This window comes from Vanessa atalanta, chromosome 20, assembly GCF_905147765.1.
Source record: "Vanessa atalanta chromosome 20, ilVanAtal1.2, whole genome shotgun sequence".
NCBI classification, from domain to species: Eukaryota; Metazoa; Arthropoda; class Insecta; order Lepidoptera; family Nymphalidae; genus Vanessa; species Vanessa atalanta.
In genome coordinates, this window is record NC_061890.1 from 7,053,278 (window position 1) to 7,066,405 (window position 13,128).

Consider the following 13,128-nt stretch of genomic DNA (forward strand, 5'->3'; position numbering starts at 1 on the left):
TTTAATTTGTTTTTGTAATAAGCGGTAAAAGGAAATATTGTAAGGAAACCATGTGCCGGATGAAAATCTGCAACACGTGTATTCGACACGTGTATTCGAAATGGAACAGCGTGGTGGAAGCTATAGTCTTCTCCTCAGAAAGAGAGTAGGTCTGAGTCCTGAAGTGGGATATTAACATATTATTATTATTACTTTAGTCTCAGTTAACGAAAGTTAAATTGTAAGGATTTTTATACACGTAAGATACATATTAGTATAGCTATTTTCGAAGAGGTAAGTTTTATTGAGTTCTAAGAGTTAATGACAAACTCTTGACGATTAATCTGAAACTATTAATATTTATAGTTTCAATGAGTGTTGTATACTTTTTGAGTAATAGCTTATTATTACAAGAATATTAATGAATATATTCAAATTTGTATAGGATGATGTAAAAGTTCTACACGTTCAGTTCCGCAGAGGAGCAGTAAAATAAGCTTTTAAAGTTAGTACTAAGAGGGAAAGAGACCTTCTTCCAAAGTGGGTCATTACCAATTTTGCTTTGAAGTAATGATATCTGATGAGTGGGTGGTACTTACCCAGACTTGCACAAAGGCCAACCAACAACCCTTCCACATTACATTTACATTACATTAGCAGCCCGTAAATGTCCCACTGCTGAGATAAAGGCCTCCTCTCCCTTTGAGGAGAAGGTTTGGAGCATATTCCACCACGCTGCTCCAATACGGGTTGGCGGAATACACATGTGGCTGAATTTCGTTGAAATTAGACACATGCAGGTTTCCTCACGATGTTTTCCTTCACCGCCGAGCACGAGAATGATGAATTATAAACACAAATTAAGCACATGAAATTTCAGTGGTGCCTGCCTGGTTTTGAACCCGAAATCATCGGTTAAGATGCGCGTTCTAACCACTTCATCAACCCTTCCACAAAATAAATATAATATTAACAAAAGGTAAAAACCAACCTATCGGAGTTGTTTGTGGGAAGAAACTTTTAATTTATTAAAACTGTGTGTTGCGGAAGTATTCAAATGATATATGAATGCTGCTTAACCTTAGGTATATGAAAGCAGGATGGTGGTGAAAGAGTTGTATAGTTATGTGTCAACCGGGCGCTACGTGGCTGATCCTTATAACAGAAATTCGCTGCTTTCTTCGAAATATGCAATGGTCGGGGTTAGCGTAGTTGGCCACACGACCCATCTGGCCGCAAGACTCAGACCTTTTTCCACTGAGCCTGTATATTATGAATTTCATATCGTGAGCAATATTTGAATTTCGATTAAAACATAGAAATATATTTTATTAGGTCAGTACTGAGTTTCTTTCGCCGGTTCTTCTCAGGTCAGGGTGTTCCTTTTTCCGGACCGGTGGTAGTGTTTAATTTGACCATCAATAAGTAAGTGTAATGCTTCTATATTGAATAAAGGAATTTGAGTTTGAGTTTGAGTTAAAAGAAATTTCTTATTTTAGAAAAGAATTAAAAATCGCAACTAAAAATTTATATTTGAATATTACATTTATTCATTATATTTTTACTTTTCCCCTCGCTCAGGAAGTAGTGATTAATTTTACAATTCCTCTTCTAGAAGAGGTTGGTGGAACGTTAACGGGTCGTTATTTTATCTGAAATGACAACTGTATTATATCTTGTACTTGCACTAAAGCATTCTTGAGCATCGCAGTCACGATTTTTACAGTCGCTATTTCTAATATTAATCTATATATATATATATATATATATATATATATATATATAGTCTCAGTTCGTTAAGTTATCGTTGTTAAAAAAAATGATATTTAATCGAACGAAGTTTCTAGATACATAGACTATATTTTATTATAGATGTTGGTTAATCTAAGCTGAAATAAATAAAAGATTTCGACAGTCACGACAATTTTGCAATGTTCATAATGGCTGACAAAATTAAAATTCCATTCGTATAATTTTTTAATTTTGCTTTTATAGTAAATATGTAATATAGGCATTATCATTTGTAATTGTAACTTCAGTTAAATTAATTTTGCAATCGTAGTAAACGTAGCCTTCAACGCATATCATTTTGTCGTACATCAAAACACGTGATTCGGTATAAACAAAGAAGTAAATTGAACATAATTAGATGTTTTTTGACAGTTTCGGTTGTAATATAACAAAGGTTGAAACAAAACTTTTGACATTTGATACCGAATTAAATGAGATCGTAAAACGTATTCTTTGAAGAAAATGTTCTCACCATTCGTTATTACATTTTGCGCGATCTCTTAAATTTATTACGTTGTTAGAGAAATGAATTGTTTAATGTACCGTAAACCCGTTCTCTGTTTGTACATTCCTGTAATAATTATACAAATGTTTCGAATAGTGAAGTACATTTTACGTGAATAATGTTTTGTAAATTGATATATTAAGTTTTGTTTAGCTCGATGTAATTCGATATTTTTAATTTTTCATTCCTAATAACGAATTTATTTAAAAAGGCTTTTTAATGATTTGGCGTATATATGTTATCTTTCTATTCAAGATTTCATGTTATAAATTCCAGGAAGACGATGCGAGCGTGTTTTTTTTTTTAATTTAATGAATACTGGAAGAATTTTTTTATTAGATAATTTTACACTTCCCTATACCAAAAATGCGTGAATCGCTCAGTTTATTAAAAACATAATGAAAAATTTTATCACTAAACATTATAAAATAAAGTCCATTCGTCGTACTCATCGCGATTCAAAAAATACCGAACAAATTTTTATATGGTTTTCACTAAGGACGGAGTGATTCACGAGAAAGGTATAGTATTTAATTCATTGGGATTTTGTATATTTGGCTGACATATGATTTGATGATTGTTGAAGGTGGTTGAGCTTTGTGCAAGCCCGTCTGACTACCGACTCATCAGATATTTTACCGCCAAACAATAGTACTCAGTATTGTTATGTTTCGTTTTGAAGGGTGAGTGAGCCAATGTAACTGCTGGCACAAGGGACATAACATAATATCTACCAAGGTTGGTGGTGTATTTTTATCAATATTATATGTAAGAAATGGTTAATATTTCTTACAGCGCCAATGTCTTTGAGTGATAGTGACCACTTATCCTCCAAATATTTAATTTGGAAGTTCCTGTATTGTATTTAAAAAAAGTAAGGGAGTGCAAGGTAAGCGTTGTACTTTTTTCATGATGATAAAAATATTTTTTGCAAAACTTAGTGTTATTCTTTTTACACGAATAATTAGTAGACAGACACAAGATATTACAAAACATGAGCCACGATGGTACAGTGGTTAGAAGACGAACTTACTCGAAGATTCCAGCTCAGCGGTGAGGGAAAACATCGTAAGGAAACCTACAATTCGCGGATGAGAATCTGCCACTTTTATCCGCCAACCCGCATTGGAGACGCGTTGTAAAGTAAACTTTAAACCTCATTTCAAAAAGAAGAGCAGGCCCAGCAACGAGACATTTAGAGGTTGTTAATTATATTTTAGACACACAGTATAATGTCTTACGGTATTATGCTTTGGGGTAACGCAGCCGCTATCCATACTATATTTGTGATGTAGAAAGCTGTTCGCTGTTTCGATTCTCATAGCTATGGTACAAGGAACAAACACAAACTTGCTACTCTTGTTACTCGACTGCAAAGAGTCAGTAACTCTTTTGTAGGGCAATGTATACGGTTCTACAACAGGATCCCAGAAAGCGTTCAAAATGCTTCTTGCCAAATTAAAAAAAAATGTTAAGGAATGCGTGTGCGAAAGGTGTACTATACGATTAGTGAGTTTGTGATTGACAGCACACCTGAACAGGAAAGAAACGATCGCCTCCTGGCTATTTCTATTCATATTCAATATGTGTATTTTATTAGTTTGACAAAAAAAAAGACCCGCTGAGTTTCTTTCGCCGGTGAGTTTCTTCTCAGGGTGTTTGATTTTCCGAACCGGTGGTATTGTTTAATTTGACTATCAATAATTAAGTGTAATGCTTCTATATTGAGTAAAGAAATTTGAGTTTGAGTTTGTACTCTTTTAGAATTATATATGTAAATATAAATATAAATAAATATATTGGACAAGATCACATACATTACTCTGATCCCAATGTAAGTAGCTAAAGCAATTGTGTTTTGGAAAATCAGAAGTAACGATGGTACCACAAACACCCAGACCCAAGACAACATAAAAAACTAATGAACTTTTTCTACATCGACTCGGCCGGGAATCGAACCCGGGACCTCGGAGTGGCGTACCCATGAGAGCCGGTCTACACACAACTCGACCACGGAGGTTGTCATTATTATTATACCTAGTAGTTGTATCTTTACCGAAATAATGTTTTGCGAGTAATGATGGAGCTGTCTGCGTTCTGTAGCGTCTGGAATTTCTGGCGCATTACAACCAAAACAAAGTTTAATTAACGTTCACTTTGTATATTGCTTAAACTGCATTTAAGTTGAAAGTAATGAAACTTTTTTAAATAATAAATGTGGACTGCAATAATGTTTTGTTCGTGAACGCATTGGCGAGCATAATGGAAATTTTAAAAGAGAATCTTTTTAGTTGGTATTTCGTGTTACAAGTGGAGCACTTCGTTTATTTAATACTAATTTTACACCCAGGGATAGTCATCCCTCATTAAATACGTTTCATTTGGTAAAGCTTAGTTTCATCTAGTAATGGCTATCGAGTTTTAAATATTGTATATTATACTGCTTTAGTTGGGATAATTGGATTTGTTTCTGGTCTACCCTCGGATATTTGTTCGAAAAGTAGAGAATCTATAATATTTAATATATTCATTATTCTATTTAAGTCAGTCACCTCCTTAGTGTTTTATCGAACATTAAAAAAGATGGCAGTCTTATAATTCAAAATATTTTCAAAATATTTTTCATCGAAGCGGTCAACGAAGCAGTCGTTCGTCTAATTAAATCCCATTTGAGGACATTAAAACGTTATTATACCCTGTTCAAGTCAGCTTGATCTTTTTGACAGACGGGTTACTGAGGACAGAAAATATAACATATATAACAGTCGATGGAACGGATATTTTTTTTAAAAGAGTTATTCCACCTAAAGAGTCCCCAACCACTAGCCAAAGAGACCGATGTAACATTGTATAAGCGTCTATTGTTTTCCGTGTTTCTATTTAAATTTTACTTTGAAGCAATAATATATAATAGAAAATTTTCGGATAATCTTTAGGATCATTTGTATTATATGTATTTTTTAAAATATTTTTACAATTTTTAAAATCATTAAATTAAGAAAATAATATGTTCGTCATTGCAAAGTTATGTCGATCAGAAAAATTGACATCTGTCAAAAAGATTAAGCTATCTTGTACAGGGTATAGGTTTTCTTGAACCTGGAATTTAAGATATTATCTTATAGTTGGCTAGGCTGCGTAAAGAATTATATAAAAAAAAATATATTAGTGCTATGTGTGAGTCATTGTAAATATCCACTTATAGATTTGTACACTCACGAAGGCGAGCATCTCTGCGTCGATGTTGTTTTTTTTTTGCTGTTTTAATTCTTACATTAGTCGTCTCACGCACACTAAGACATCTTGTGAACATTTGACACATATTATTGCACGTCAATTTAACGTAAATAAATAGATCTAGACTATAAATTAGTTACAATAAAGTACTTCTAGAATGAAAGTCTAACATCCACTTTTGCTAAATTTCGAGCCTTTACAGATTTATGTCCACCTGAAGCCTTTCATAAAGTGCGCTGAATAAAACCAATTGAATTGCTTCACTCAAACAGTTCTAAAGAATTCACAACATTGTATTTAGTGCTGCTAGATAAACAAGCGATTAAAATAGCTAACTGGTCCAACGAAACATTGAGTCAGTAGTTACTTCACTGTCATGCCTTAAGCTCACGACGTAATAAGAACACTTGCAAGCGTGTGGACGGTCAATGTTGGCTTGTCAGTACTTGGCAAATATTTGGTAAAAGCGGATTGGACAAGCGCGTGGAACATACGACCTTATGTAAGCAGAAGTGACACTTAAATAGATTTTTTTTTATCTCTGTTTTATATTTAGCAAATGCTAAGAGACATTGTCAATACAAAGGGCAATGCCCTTGCATAGTGTATACTGATAAATGTAATATATAAGGTATAGAGGTTGAACTGTAGCGCCATCTAGTGGCGAGTTACAATAGAGCGCAGAGTAGATAAACTTGTCGGTAGAATATCTGATGATTGGGTGATACCTACTGGGTACCTACTGGGTTGGCACAAAATTTCAATAAAAATTAAAGTTTCATAAGTGAATAAGATAAAAATAACGGTGCGTGTACTTACATACGCGCGTGGCGGTCGAGTCCTTTGGCATTATTAAATAATAGTTTTGATCGCAATCAAACTATTACGACAAAATAATAATAATCTACTCACACACACACACACACACACATCAGCCCGCATTCGTCCACTGCTGGACATAGGCCTCTCCAAATGCACGCCACTGTGGTTTTTCTTCGGCAACTCGAATCCAGCTCCTGCCAGCCGTCTTGCGCAAATCGTCACTCCACCGTGCCTGAGGACGTCCTACACTACGTTTGCCGAGAATAATAATAATAATAATCTACTCATTATTTAATAATATAAATAATTATTACAAAAATTGTTATTCTTCTTTTTCACCACTAATATAACACTAAAGAAAACTTTAGGTGTGAAGTTGTCTATTTCGAGCGAATTGACAATTATTATACGCGTAATAAAAAGTAGTTTTTGGTAGTGTATAACTTCAATATATATAAAAATATTAATATATATTCAATATATATTCAAACTTCTATACATCGTTTTAAATAAACACGGACATACATACAGTACAATTTAAACAGTGTTTATAAATGTGTGGATAATTAAAACACTCGTAACGTTTAAATAAATGTATTTACTTTACTTAATTGTTCCCGCGAGATTTCCAGGAGACTTTTAAAAAGTCTACGTACGATGTATTTTGTTATTTCAACTGCTTTCTAGTTTAAAAATCGTTTTACGTTTGTTTTTTCTATCATTACTAGCACGAAAAATGCTTTTTATATCATTTTGTATGATGTACGTTGTTTTAATGAATTTGACGCTAACTGTCCAGCCTGACTTGGCACTTGAATGAGACAGTACATGGAAATTTATATCGACTAAGTTTATGTAGACTGTTTTTTTTAACACCAAAAATGCTCGCGGGGAAATTAATGGATAAAGTTTTATCATAATCGGTTAAATGGTTTAGGTAAGCATACAGTAATATATGCATATATATTTTTATATAGACATTTTGCAATGAAAATGACTCGTTGATTTTGTCGTAGATCGTGAGTTCAAATGATCGATCAATGTACATGCATTAGCATTAGCATTAGCAGCCTGTAAATTTTCCCACTGCTGGGCTAAAGGCCTCCTCTCCCTTTGAGGAGAAGGTTTGGAGCATATACCACCACGATGCTCCAATGCGGGTTGGCGGAATACACATGTGGCTGAATTTCGTTAAAATTAGACACATGCAGGTTTCCTCACGATGTTTTCCTTCACCGCCGAGCACGAGATGAATTATAAACACAAATTAAGCACATGAAAATTCAGTGGTGCCTGCCTGTGTTTGAACCCGAAATCATCGGTTAAAATGCACGCGTTCTAACCACTGGGCCATCTCGGCTCATGCTCAATGTACATGGTGTTATAAAAAAGTATCGTGAGAAAACATGACTTTGTTGAATGAGATCTTACTTAAAAAGCAATGAATTACTAGTGTTGAAATGTGCTCTAATACTCAACTTCGAAGAGAGAGGTAGTCGTAATCGTTTACATCTAGTAGCAGTTACACACAAACATATTACCAGATAAACACACACCTATGTACAGTGTACATACATACATACATATTTAATAATACTTGCCTAAAATTATTAAACTCTTTTCTAAAGATATCTTACATAGAGACGATTTTATTTTCCTAAGCAATAAATACTAAATACTCTGTAACTCTAAGTAGTAAAATTACAAACTATAAACACTCTACTGTACAGGATGAGAATTTACTAAATATCGGAAAAATCTTAAAATAGAAACAATATTGGAAATCTTAGAAATGATACCAAGTGTAAAACAATTATATATCACGAGAATAAGGAGCCGGCAGTTTATCTTCTAGAGTGGAAAACTGCAAACATCCGGTCTCAACAGCGGCGGCCGTATTTACTGAACCCGTCTACTGTAACGCGTGCTCCTATTGTTACGCTATTATCCGTAACTGAGTGATAATATACTGCAGTGAAATTTCTATGGGCAAGGTGGGAGAAAATAATTGTTGCGCGTTTAGGTTACGTATTACGCTTTAACGTTACGGTTACGCGTTGCGGTTACGATAATGTGTGTGTTAATATAATTATAACGTTAAGGTTTAAGTTATCGTTTTTAAGACAAGAGATGGCTCAGTGATTACAAAACGTGAAACTTAACCGATGATTCTGAGTTCAAACCTAGCACAACTAAATTTATGTGCTTAATTGTATTTATAATTCATCTCGTGTTCGATGGTGAAGGAAAGCAGCGTGAGGAAACTGCACGTAGTGGATCTGCCATGTGTATTCCCCAACCCGCATTAGAGCAACGTGGTGGAGTAGGCTCCTAAACTTTCTCCTCAAAAGGGAGAGTAGTCTTCGTCTAGCAGTGGGGTATTAATAGACTGTTAGTGTTGTCAAATATTCGATATCTGGGCTTAGCAAAAAAATAAAGAACTAATTTTATTCGTTAAATGCTTCTTGGTTGTGAACATATATACATTGTATAGTTCCGTGGATCAGTGTGTGTGTATAGTATACATATATAACGTAAATATATATATTGGTGGACTGGCAGTTGGAGTGAGTGGTACCTTTCTAGACGGGCTTGCACAAAGCCCTACGATAAAGTTATATATTCTTTTAAAAATAAAGAAACTTCATTGAAGACAAATGACTTAAAGTTATTATTATGTTGGAATAAAGACGGGTTATTTCCTTAATGACTAATATTACACTAAGATTAAAAATCATTTTTAAATGAGAAGCTATATATCAATTGATAAACATATCTTTTTTTTTATATCTGTAATAATTCACGGTATTATTAGTATACTCATGAAGTACCTCTTTAAGTTATTGTTTATTTTTTTCATACACAATTAAAATATGAATATACTTAATATGATATCGAAATATAATAATTTCCAAAGCAAGTAAATAGCAGTCAGTAACTTTTCCACTGCTGGGCAAAATTTACACACTGATACTGCTAGACCAGATGCTCCAATGAGCGTGGACTGGATTTACATGCGGTCAAATTTTTCTTAATACCTTCAGTTTTTTACAGCCAATATTAATTTAACTACGTGTGAAATCTTCAGTCATGTGATCTAACCGAGTAAGATATGTATTCTCTTCTCTGCGAATATATAATATAAGTATTAACTATACCTAACATTGTTCTATATATGTTTAAGTATATGACAATATTGATACGACGATCGATTGAACGCAGCTCCGTTTAGAGGTGAGTTACTATAGAGTCCTTAGAAAAACGAGAGGTGTTTCGGACACCCGGTAGGAACGTAGTTGCTTTCGTTACATATTTCATAGTAATAAAATAAATCAAAAACGTTTGATAATAATAAAATTCAGTGTGGATTAAAACAATAAATTTAAATAATATTATATAAAACGTTATCACTCTAAAGTCGTTTACGTTATGGCTGTGCGGGATAGAGATCTGAGTGATGAGAGATGAGATGAGAGTGAGATGAGAGTGAGAATATATTTGTACTCTGTGCAAAGCAGCGCGTGCATCTTAACCGATGATTTCGGGTTCATGCCCAGGTAAGCACGAAGTTTCATGTGCTTAATTTGTGTTTATAATTCATCTCGTGCTCGGCGGTGAAGGAAAACATCGTGAGGAAACCTGCATGTGTCTTATTTCAACGAAATTCTGCCACATGTGTATATATTATTGCTTCAAAGTAAAATTTAAATAGAAACACTGTAAATAATAGACGCTTGTACAATGTTACATAGGTCGTACGGTGGGGGCGCGAATAACAGGCAGTAACTGCTACAAATATCGATTACAAAAATCCTTATTAAAGATCATTGTTAAGTTATTGTTACGAACAGGGGTTCTCTTGGTTGGGGTCTCTTTAGCTGGTATAACTCTTTTTGAGAAAAATAAGTAAAAAAAATATTGAATTCTAATTTGAATTACCCATCGATCCATCGCCTGTTATATTTTCTGTTTCTCATCACTAGCCCGTCTGTCAAAAAGATCAAGCGGCCTTGAACATGGTATACCAAGTAACAATACCATTGACAAAGTGAATAAAAAAAGTTTTGATAATTGGTTTAACAGTGACGACGTTAGAAAAATAAACAAGAAAAGAAAATAAAATTCGCATTATATATTCATATGTAATTTTTATATTATGATAGTTGATAGTTTTACATAGTACTTACATGTACAATGTAGGTTTTAGTCATGAGCTACACCGATGTTGATACTAAAAAAACATTTTTGCATGATAAATAATGTATGTGTAAATGTTCATGGTCAAACGTTGCCGAAGTATTTTAATCCCGATCAGATAGCCCCGCATCCATGGTTACATATTTATATTATTGAAATTTTTTATAAAGAATAGGTACGAATTTTTATATTTCGAATATTTTTTTTTTCACTTATAACACAAAACACCGATTGACAGACAGACGAGAAAGAGGCACTGAACTGTTTCGTCTTCTCAATTTATACATAGATTAGTATGAAACAAAGATAAAATGTAACATTTAAATATTTCCAACCCGTTCTCGAGTTGAGAGTGTCATTATGTTAAATAGGAGAATACAACCTTAGATTGTCGACCAAAGAAAATCAGGCTCCTTCTAGTTTATGATCCTACTGCCTCCGCAGACTGTTCTTTGTGGTGGAATATTTTACCGATAAATATCGCTTACGACGTTTCCTTTCTGTTTATTGTTTGGATTTCGCTGATTCCTTTAACAGTTTTTTTTTTCTTTTAAGCCGCCCTTTATCGTCTTAATATTGTCTGAAGGCTGGCGAAATACGAATTCGTTTTCTTTTGTTTTGTTTCAAGAAATCTACCTCTAGATAATGGGATATTGTTACGGTAACCGATCTTGATTTTATTTACCCTTTTCGCAATGCAACGTAAGTGTTAATATAATGCAAAGAATATGTCGATCTAAGCTGAAATCGTTAGACTTCAGACCAAAAATTGAAATCAATGCTTTGAATATCTTTGGATGTCAGATATCAGTTTTTTTTTTTTTATAACTTCATGTTATATGTACGGGGTTGTAAGCCATCGATCGATTTCGACGAAGAAAAGATTAATTGAATGTTTTGAAGATTAAGTATTTGTTACTGTTATTAATATTTTTTGAATTAAAAAAACCGACTACTTTACTTAGTTGTACGGCTTTCTGCAAGCCCATCTGGGTAGGTACCTCATCGGGATATTCTAACGCCATATAGCAATCATTTAAATTAGTGTGTTTTGGTTTTAAGTATGAGTGTTTCAGTGGATATGTAACAGGCACAAGGGACATAACATCTTAGCTCCTAAGGTTGGTGGCGCATTGGTGACTTAACGAATGGTTTATGTTCCTTACTGCACCAATTTCAATGAACGACGGTGAACAATTAATATCAGGTGGCAAATGTGTCTGTCCGCCTACTTATATTATTAAAAAAAGTACTAGGATAACATAGCATCAAAACATCGCTCTGGTTGAAAGATTCCTAAATTAAAATGTGAAGTTACCAAGCATACTGACAGAAATAAGTTAATTATTGTCATTTTTACTCTCAATATCTATATCTTCCTCTCTTAGTGTGAAGTTTTTAATGGCAGTAGGGACGGTCGTTGAAAATTTGACGAAACAGTCAGGGACAATAGTAAAAATCTAATCTCTATTTAAAATTCATTTCAATTCAGTCGTGGACGATGGATTCGTGTTATATGTTACCGTTAAATTGTTGGGAACGTTAGTTTATAATAAATCTAGACTGATTGAAAACTGTCGAAAGTTGTGAACGGAGAATTCAATTTACAAAATAACGCATGAAATTTCGATAGTTTTCAATCTTTCGGCTAGGTCACTTTGTTTATAATTTAACGGGAATTGGCTCGTTATATAAAATTGAACATACGCCGTTCTTAATTTTTGACATTTTACTATCTGACATTTACCCAGTAACATATCGTCAGTAAAAGAAGAAAAGCTGAAGCGCCAAAATTTTATTTTTGCAAAATGAGATCTAACGTTGATTTCTTCAGAATAATAATCTTCAGAAAAATAATCTTTTAAATCATACTGTTTTCGTCTGAAGTAAATTTGGTTAAAAACAACTTGATAATTTCCCAGAAGTACCATTTTGGCGCGTTAGCGTTTCTCACTTTTCACTGACGAATATATATTTGTGTGTAGATGATTTATTGACTATTTGTAACATAGTAACTTTGTGTGCCTCGTTTGTCTAAACCTTAGCTTATAAGGCTGTAGTTTTCAGTCCACTGTGTCCAAATTCTGGTTCAGTATTCATTCTGTAACAAGAAACTCGAATCTCATTGCAAACACGAGTGTGAAATGTCAGAACGTGATAATACAAAATGGCGTATCACTGTGTGTCATTTGTCGTCATTTCACGAGTGAGATACGAAGTGAATTCTTACAGAATCGCACTGACTATTAAAATTTTTATAAGTTTTCATGTTCAGAAATTTTTAGTAACGTTCTAGAATTCAAAATTGAGGATTGCACCTGATCTCTCTAAGGTCGTTTACGTCATAGCCATGCGGGATAGAGTTCTGACTGATAGAATATATTTGTAATCTGTGCACAGCAATATTCCTGTGCAGTAAGCTAGTCAGATAGATTTATTCTTCACAATTATGTGATTTAAATTATATCAATGCCATTATATGATCATTTCGAGTAATTAATTTCAATAAACAGTGTGCATGTTTAAAATACCTATACTAAAGCTAATAAACATAGTTGTATAAACTATTGGTAATTAATTTAACAAATATGTAAACA